Here is an 8,718-nt window from a genome sequence, read left to right as displayed (position 1 = left end):
TGGTTTGGTTTTTGTTCACTTACTGTATAGTTTGATTTACTTCGGTTTCACTGAAAGAACACTAAACATTATAATTAAAATAAAATATTCTTTAAATGTTGAATCCAAATTGTTTCTTAGGGATAAAAAACCTAAAGTTCTTTCATAACAGACTAATGAAACAACTAGAACTGGTCCAAGTACAAAAGTCCAGTCGTGGTTTTCACAGTGGTTTCCTCTGCATCTATGCATCCATCATCCCAACAAATGGTCCTGTTTGGGTCTGCATGACATGTAGAAGCTGAGATCACAACGACACAACAACACAAGCACAAAGTCACTCTGCTCATTTTAGACTAAACATCAGTGATCAGGACAAATCTGACTCATTATTAATGCTTTGATCCACATCTTTGATTCTTTATTCACTCACAGATTGATGAGGTGCATGTTGTCAGGGATCAGCTGTGATTCTCTGGTCTCAGCTCTGAAGTCCAACCCGTCACATCTGACACAACTGGACCTGAGTAACAACAACCTGCAGGATTCAGGAGTGAAGCATCTGTGTGGTTTTCTGGAGAGTCGTCACTGTCGACTGGAGACTCTGAGGTCAGACTCCATGTTTTAGTTCTGTGTAAGTTAATGTGATGGGAGCGTTGTGCTGACACATGAGGCTGATGTTTTACTGATCCACACTGAAGGTCTTTGTCAGAACCACAGCCATGTCGGGCCCACATGCATAGCTTCAGACAAGATTGTAGGTAGAAAGGGAACAGGCTTTATTCGGTACAAGCACGGTCAATTCAAGCAGGCTCATACACGGTGAGGCTCTGCAACTGTACAGATAAGGTGCAGGCAGGCTCAGATCCAAAAACAAGCAAGAAGGTCACCAGGTAGTCACGGCAGAGGTACAGACAAGGATCAGACAGGTCTCTTGAAAACAAGGTCATGAACGGGATCGGCAGTAAGCAGACAAGGTAATGCTGCAAAGTGGTGAGTACATGCATAACAATCTGGCGACCAGCTTGGGTGAGTAGTACTGGTGCTTATATACTGGTGACTGATTACTAATGACAGGCAGGTGTGCGTAATGAGAGCCGGGAGTGACACAAACCAGCTGTGACATGAACAAAACAGGAAGTCCTTCAAAATAAAACAGAAACAGAGTCAAAGTCCTGACAGTCTTCATGGTAAAGTCTGTCTTCTTCTTTGGTTTCGTCCAATCACTGTTTAGTTTTAGTTTGTTTTCATCAGTTTGACTCCTTTAAATGTTTCCTCAGTATAAATTGTTTCCCAGACAATGTGAACAGTTTTAGTTAGAGAGAATAAAAACAAAATAAATGTTTAATGAGTCAAAAAATATCAAATCTATGATCAGCAGCTAAAGCTTCAACACTTTTCTAAGGCTTCATTATGTTGGATCTGACCCAAATATTCAAACCCAATTGCTATAATCAGAGGTTCTGTTTGTTTGACTCTTTCCATCAGTTTGACTCTTAAAAATGTTTCCTCAGTATAGAATAGGACTTTATTAGTCCCAAAGCAGGGAAATTTCATCAGCAGCCAGCTTGACCGGCGCTTAATCCGACAGTGGAAGAAGGTTGCAGTACAAAGCAATACAAAACCAAAAACACACCTCACCTACATACAGTGACACAGTACCAGTGGAAACGTTGCTGGAATTTTTTCTTCGGTACATGAGGACAGATAGATCAGGACGGAGAGCAGACAGTGAGACTGTAAGGTGGTGTGTGTGTGTGTGTGTGTGTGTGTGTGTGTGTGTGTGGGGGGGGGGGGGGGGGGGGTTATCTGCATCAGTGTAGTGAAGTGTGGGTTTATAGAAGTATGACCGAGGCCGATGTTTACATGCCAGTCCAACAGTTGTCCTTAAAGGGGGACACGATAAGGGAAAGAAGATAGAGGCACAGCTTGTGAGCTACATTGGACCCGGGAAAGGAGGGGTAAGAGAGAAGGGACAGAGTAATACACAGCCAATTCTAATACATTTTAACAATAATTGTCTAGATCAATACTCCAATCGGTCAGAACTCAGGGCTTCATCGCCTTTTGTGGGACCATGGGTCACCCGTGACATCTCCTCAAGCCTGTCAGACAAGGCTGTCACCATAGTAACCAAGTGTTCAGTCTGTCTGCAGATGTTATCCGTCTGTCTCTTGTCTTCCTCGGAACGGGCTGAGATGTTAATTATCAGTCCTTCAATTCGGGCCATCCTCTGGTGTGATTCCGTCAGCCGAGTAACCATGGCCCCCATCAGCATTTGTTGCTCCACGGCCGGTGGACACGCCAATGAGTCGGCCACAGATTTTCCAACCTTTCCAATCGTCCGATAAAGCAGGGCACCACCAAAGCCAATCATGAGTAGCCCTGTTATCAAGGTCCAAAATATGAATAGATTCTCTGCATCCTTGATGGACAGAGGCTCCAGACACACAGGGCACCAGGCGTCCCGCACGTAGCCGGAGGCAAAAGTCCCCGAGTGGTTCTCCCGGAGATTCTTTTTCTTTGTGAGAAAACTTTATCCAAACGTCTTCAGTTCCAAATACATGATGAGACACTGAATGGTTTCAACTGACTTTTTGTTTTCTACTGTTTTATCTTTGATTCTTTGTTCAGATTGAGTAATTGCAGTTTGTCAGAGATCAGCTGTGATTCTCTGGTCTCAGCTCTGAAGTCGAACCCGTCACATCTGACACAACTGGAACTGAGCTACAACAACCTGCAGGATTCAGGAGTGAAGCGTCTTCGTGACCTGGTGCAGAGTCCAGACTATGGACTGCAGACTCTGAGGTCAGTAGAGGTTGGAGTCAGTCTGTGCTGCTTTCAGCAGTATTGGACTAAACTCAGTTAGTGTCACAGCAGAGATCCAGTGTTTCCTGTAAAGCTCCAGTCACTCATCAAAGTGTCGTAGCATCAACACTAACTACTGATCAGGTTCATGTGTGTCACAGCTCTGAGATCAGTCTGGCTGATAGAACCATGGTTCCATGTAGTAACCATGTGGTGCTGGTCCAGAGCAGAACCTCTGCTGAAGTCCAGTCATCACATCTGAGTCCGACACTGAGCTATCAGGCCAATGAGCTAAAAGGAAGCTTAACAGCTGCTCCACTTCTGCTGTGAACACAACTGAAGTCCTGCTGCTCTTTGTCCTAGATGTGACAGATGATGAAGGGAGTCTCTGTAGACACTCACTGATCTGCTCTCTGCTCTCATTCTCTCTGCAGCTGGTACTGATCCAGATGTAGAAGCATCAGCAGTGTGTGTGTGGAGGTTCTGACTGGTCCATGTTACTGGGAGCAGAGCTTCATCCACAACTGACTGACAGAGGAACCAGAACCAGTGGAGACGAGTCTCAGTGTGAACTGATCTGAGACCAGCTGCTCTGTGTCCAGTCCACCAGGATCATGTGGGAAATGAAGTGTGTGGTGCAGTAGTTACAGTAGATATCGGGTTGACTGTAATCCTTCTTGTTAAAGAAAACCTGATTTATTTTTATGTGTATAATTTACAACCTCGCTTGTATTTTTGTACAAACAGTGTTTTCACACATTAATGCTCTAGTGTTGTAATATGAAGTAGACGTTCTGGTCACAGACAGATTGTTGATAAAGCATTTTTACTGTATAACCTGTGTCCTCGTTGGTGTTCTTTACCAATAACAGTTTGATGTTGTACAGAAAAGCTCACAGTCAAGAAAACAAAAACATAGAAGTCATTCAATAACTATAAAATTGACCAGAATGAATGAGAGAAGCTGCTGGCTTCATTGAAGTGATGGTGACTCTTTAACACAAACACGATACAGAAGACGAGTTAAACGTGTGATCTGATAACGCAGTAACAACACCTGCTGGCTCCAATGTAGTAAGTGTACATGTAGACGCTTTAGGAGTCAAGATTCAAAAAAACCTCCACAAAAACAGCTGGATTTATTCTGACATTGAGTCAGTGTTAATTCAAAGTTAATTTGACTGCTGCTGTGAAAAAAATGTGTCTGGCACATGTTGGATGTGTTTAATGCGTTCCGTACATAGACTTTTAGTTTGAGCGGCCTTGTGATAGAATCCCATTAATTAAGACTTATTTAGTTTATTTCACAGTGAAATAAACATGTTTTGATAATATTTTTATAGTTGATGCTGGTTAAACTCCATCATGGCTCCAAAGACAAAAGGCAGAGGTTTCACATTTGATTCTTTATTGAAAGCAGAACGTAGCAATTCAGGAACAGACTCACTTCCTCTTTAACTCATGTAACTACAACACGAGCGACGTTCAAACTGTCAGGTTGTTTCTTGTACAACTACATTTACTTAAATCGTGAACAGACAAGACATTAACACAACATTTACACGGCATCGTCATGGACAGATAACATGCTTCTTCCTGCTTCAAACTGCTGCCGTCACTAAGAGCAACCAGTGCAGCGTTCAGAAGTCGGTCGCCAGTTAAGGTGGTCACGTGTTAATACGGAACACGTGAAAATATTGTTACATTAAACTGGTCCGTGGCGCAAAAAAAGTTTGGGGACCGTTGATTTACAGTTTTTAGAGTATTTTTGCATATGTTTCTTTTTGTGACATCATCATCTTTCATCGATCATCATCAATCAAACCACTGATGCTACGATTGGTGGACGACCTCTTTGTACCGAGGAACACGAGTCACAGCGTTGTTGTGAACGCTGACTGCTCTGAGCATCAATAGCTGAAAACAATTGTGACTCTGCCTGACTTAAGTTGTTGTGATGTTTGTAGTTGAGTTCTTGCTGTCATCAGTGATCCAGCCTCCAGTCAGTTAACGTCAGAGTCAGAGTCAGGGACTGTTCTGTCTCCTCAAGAACTGCAGCTGCTGCCGCCTTGTGGACAAACATAGGACCATGACCCTTTATTCCTGACAGACACAAATTCATGGAAAACATTTCTAGTGTAACACTTGATTTAATCTGTTTTCATTAACATGATTACAATATATATGAAACTGAGAAGTCTTGGGAAGCAAAATATGTAGAGTAATTAGATCTGGTTGTATGTTTAAATTAGAAATTATTTAGGAATCCTTATTAGCTCCAAAGTGGAAAAACTGAATTCTGCATTTGACCCATCGAGTCACATGACCAACACTAGACAGGTACTGAACACTGTGCGTGTCACCAGGCAGCATCTTGTTCCAAATCTTCTTTAGGATGATGTGATTCTGGTTTAGAAGTAACCAATTTCCATGTGATGTTATCAAAGTCACACCATGAGTCACACTCACATGAGGATCAGTAACGTTTAGGTCATTGGAGCTGTTCTTTGCAGCAACATAAAAACAGGATCTGGATTGAATGTAAATGGATCAAACCTGAATCTATACAGTAATTGACAGGGTTTCATTAAGATTCAAAACTTTATTAATCCCAGAGGGAAATCATTTTGCACACTGTGACAGATTGTAGTGGTTTAGGACTCTGGGACGTGGCATCTGATTCACTGCACAATGCATGACTTTTTCCAGCCAAGAGGAACTGTCTCCAGCTGCAGGCTCAGGTTGAAGATGTGTTGAGGACACCACAAAGCTGGAGCACAGACTTTCAGCACCTTGGGCTGATTCCATCAGGTCCTGCAGCCTTTGTTGGATGAAGCTTGTTCAACTCCTTTCTCTCCTGATCTGCTGTGACTGTGTGTGAGGTGGGGGTGGATGAGCCCTGTGGGTGATGTGAGGGGGGGCTATCGTGGGCAGTGGGGGTTTATGGCCCAACCTGGAATCTGTTAAAGAAGGTATTAAGTTGGTGGCCCAGTCCTTGGACCCCTCAGTCACCTGCTGCTGGACTTGTAGCCAGTGATGGTCCTCGTGTCCCTCCACACTTTCCTGGTGTTGTTGTTCTGAAGCCTGTGTTCCAGTTTCCTCCTCTGAGCCTCCTTCCCCTCCCTGGTTTTGACTGACAGCTCTCTGGATTCTCCTCGCTGCCTCCCTGAATGACCTGAATGCTTTCTTCTTTTCATTCAGGGCGGCTTTGATGTCACGACCGACCCATGGTTTGTTGTTAGGAAAGCAGCGAAAGGTTTTATCAGGTACATGAGTGTCCACGTGAATGTAGGAAGTGACTTGTTGAGGCTGATGTGATTAAAGTCACCAGAGATCATAAAGAAAGCGTCAGGACATCTGTACTGCAGGTTGGAGACGGCCGTCTGTATGATGTCACACGCCGCGGCAGCGTTCGCAGGGGGGGATGGGATACCCAGGTATGAAACATTGATACCTGGGTGTTCCCCTCAACAATAAACTGGACTGGTCAAACAACACAGACTCTCTGTATAAACAGGGCCAGAGTGGCCTCCACCTGCTGAGGAGACTGAGGTCCTTTGGTGTGTGCAGACAGCTGCTAAGGACTTTCTATGACACTGTGGTGGCCTCAGTAGTCCTGTATGGAGTTGTGTGCTGGGGGGGAAGTACAGGCAGAGACAGGAAGAGACTCAACAAGCTGGTTTAGAAAGGTTCTGGTTCTGTCCTGGGCTGCACACTGGAGTCCATGGAGGAGGTGGTGGACAGAAGGATGCTGTAAACTAACATCCATCATGAAGAACCCCTCCACCCCCTGCACCACTGTAGAGGCTCTGAGCAGCTCCTTCAGCACCACGTTGTTACACCCACAGTGCAGGAAGGAGCTACTGCAGGTCATTCCTCCCCACAAACATCAGACAACACAGCACTACAGTGACACACATTATGTACCCACACGGTGTATTTCATTTGTTGTTGCTGTTGTTCTAGTGTTGTTCTCATACTCAATGATATTCACTGGTTATAGTATCATTGCCGTGCAATATGAACATTTTACTTGATTTTTTGTACTAAAAATCTTACTTGATGTACTTGATTATGGTTTTATTTTTTCTAGGATAGTTAATACTGCTGTACTGTTTAATGTCTCCTTGCTGCTGTAGACATGGGAATTTCTCCATTGTGGGATGATCTTATCTTATCTTATCTCATCTCATCTTATCTTATCTTATCTTATCTTATCTTATCTTATCTTATCTTATCTTATCTTATCTTATCTTATCTTATCTTATCTTATCTTATCTTATCTTATCTTATCTTATCTTATCTTATCTGCACCTGCTGCTGCTGTGGTACAGTAGCTGTGGTTTATGGCTGTTTGGAGGCAGATGATGCAGCAAAGACAGACCTGGTAATGATTGGGCTTAATGGGAATTATTTAATTAATTAACTAATTGGATCAAAGAATCAACTTCCCTGTTTGGGTCTGCCTGCCACCCACAGTGCAGTTCTGACATTCTGCCTGGGAAACAGAACACCTGTTCACACCTGACTCAAAATGTTAAAAAACCAAACATCAACAGGAAACTCCAGGCAGAGGTTGAAGGTCGTCCTCTGGGTTGTGTTACTGGGCACAACCACACTCGTAAGGACGCTCCAGTGAAAAGAGGGTCTGAGCCACTACAGGTCAGTAAGTTATCGCCACGTGGTGGTCGTGAGAGTCTGTAGGGATGTCCCTACGTCAGGGGATTTCAACTCCCACCTCCTGCAGAGGCCATGGAAGAGGACTATGGGTCGGCTTCAAGAGATTCTGGCAAATCGCTTGGTTTGAGGATGTCCTTCATTTCACTGACAGACAACAGGAGGCAGAGACTCACAGGTGGACTACAATGAAGAAATTATGCTTGTGAAATTATTTTACTTTTTCTCAAAGCACATTCATAAATTCAGTATATTCATAGATTCAGTATAATACTGATCAACATCTTTACTTTTAATCCAGGGAAGTCAAAAACATGACAAAAAGATTTTTGCTCCAAAGTCTAATGGTTAGGGTCCGTGCATGAAGTGCAATTCATTATTCATGTGTAAAATGAAAATTGAATAATGTCTTTTTATGCTGTGTTTCGTTTCCGTAAATCGGTAAAACACATTTGCGATATACTGATTTACTCATACTCCTTTTCTCCACTTTCAAAACGAAATAAGAAAAAAGGAAACCGGGAGCAGGGCCAGTCGCTGGACTTTCACAATAAAACGCCAAAGAGCATTTGAAGCGCAACATCGGCAAATATTTGTAACCCTTGAAGGATTGCGGTTGTGTTTTGACACACAATGAGACCCACATTGTTAACATTAATCAACGTAACAATCATTTATTTAGCCCGTCTCAGTGCTGACAACTGTCGTTTACGTTACGACACATGGCGTTTGCTAAAGGAATGACAGGTCAGTCAGCTCGCCACCGTCGGGTCACTTACAGAATCACCTGCCAACAAAGCTAAGTTTTCTGGGCATTCTGCTTCATTAGGAGTGCAGCGATATCACGACCTTGTCGACACCTGATGAGGAAGAATTTAGCACATCTGCGGTATTCCGGTGATTTTCAGTTTATGATGAGACTGACTGCCGAGGATCAGATGATCCGTCACGCAACATCCAGGTGTTACTGTATGTACAGAGCAGATGAGTGCCTGCAGAGGATCTTTTTATTTTCCACCACCTACCTTTGGTATTGGTTTAGTAGTCATCATACCTGAGAGACTGGTTCTACATCAACTGCGCTGCATGGTGAGCTCAGCAATGGTTCTGCCAACCAGCCTGGCATCAGAGTAGAGGACGCCATCATCTACCTCCTCCATTGTTCCTTGTCTGCCCTGGAGAGCAGATTCAGTGACACTGATCCACCCTCCCTATGGGAAGGAGAGATTCTGCAGGTCTTTCCTTCCTGGTTCT

This window comes from Betta splendens, chromosome 1 (genome assembly GCF_900634795.4).
Source record: "Betta splendens chromosome 1, fBetSpl5.4, whole genome shotgun sequence".
NCBI classification, from domain to species: domain Eukaryota; kingdom Metazoa; phylum Chordata; class Actinopteri; order Anabantiformes; family Osphronemidae; genus Betta; species Betta splendens.
The sequence above is the reverse complement of the archived record's forward strand: the minus strand, read 5'-3'. Positions refer to the sequence as shown.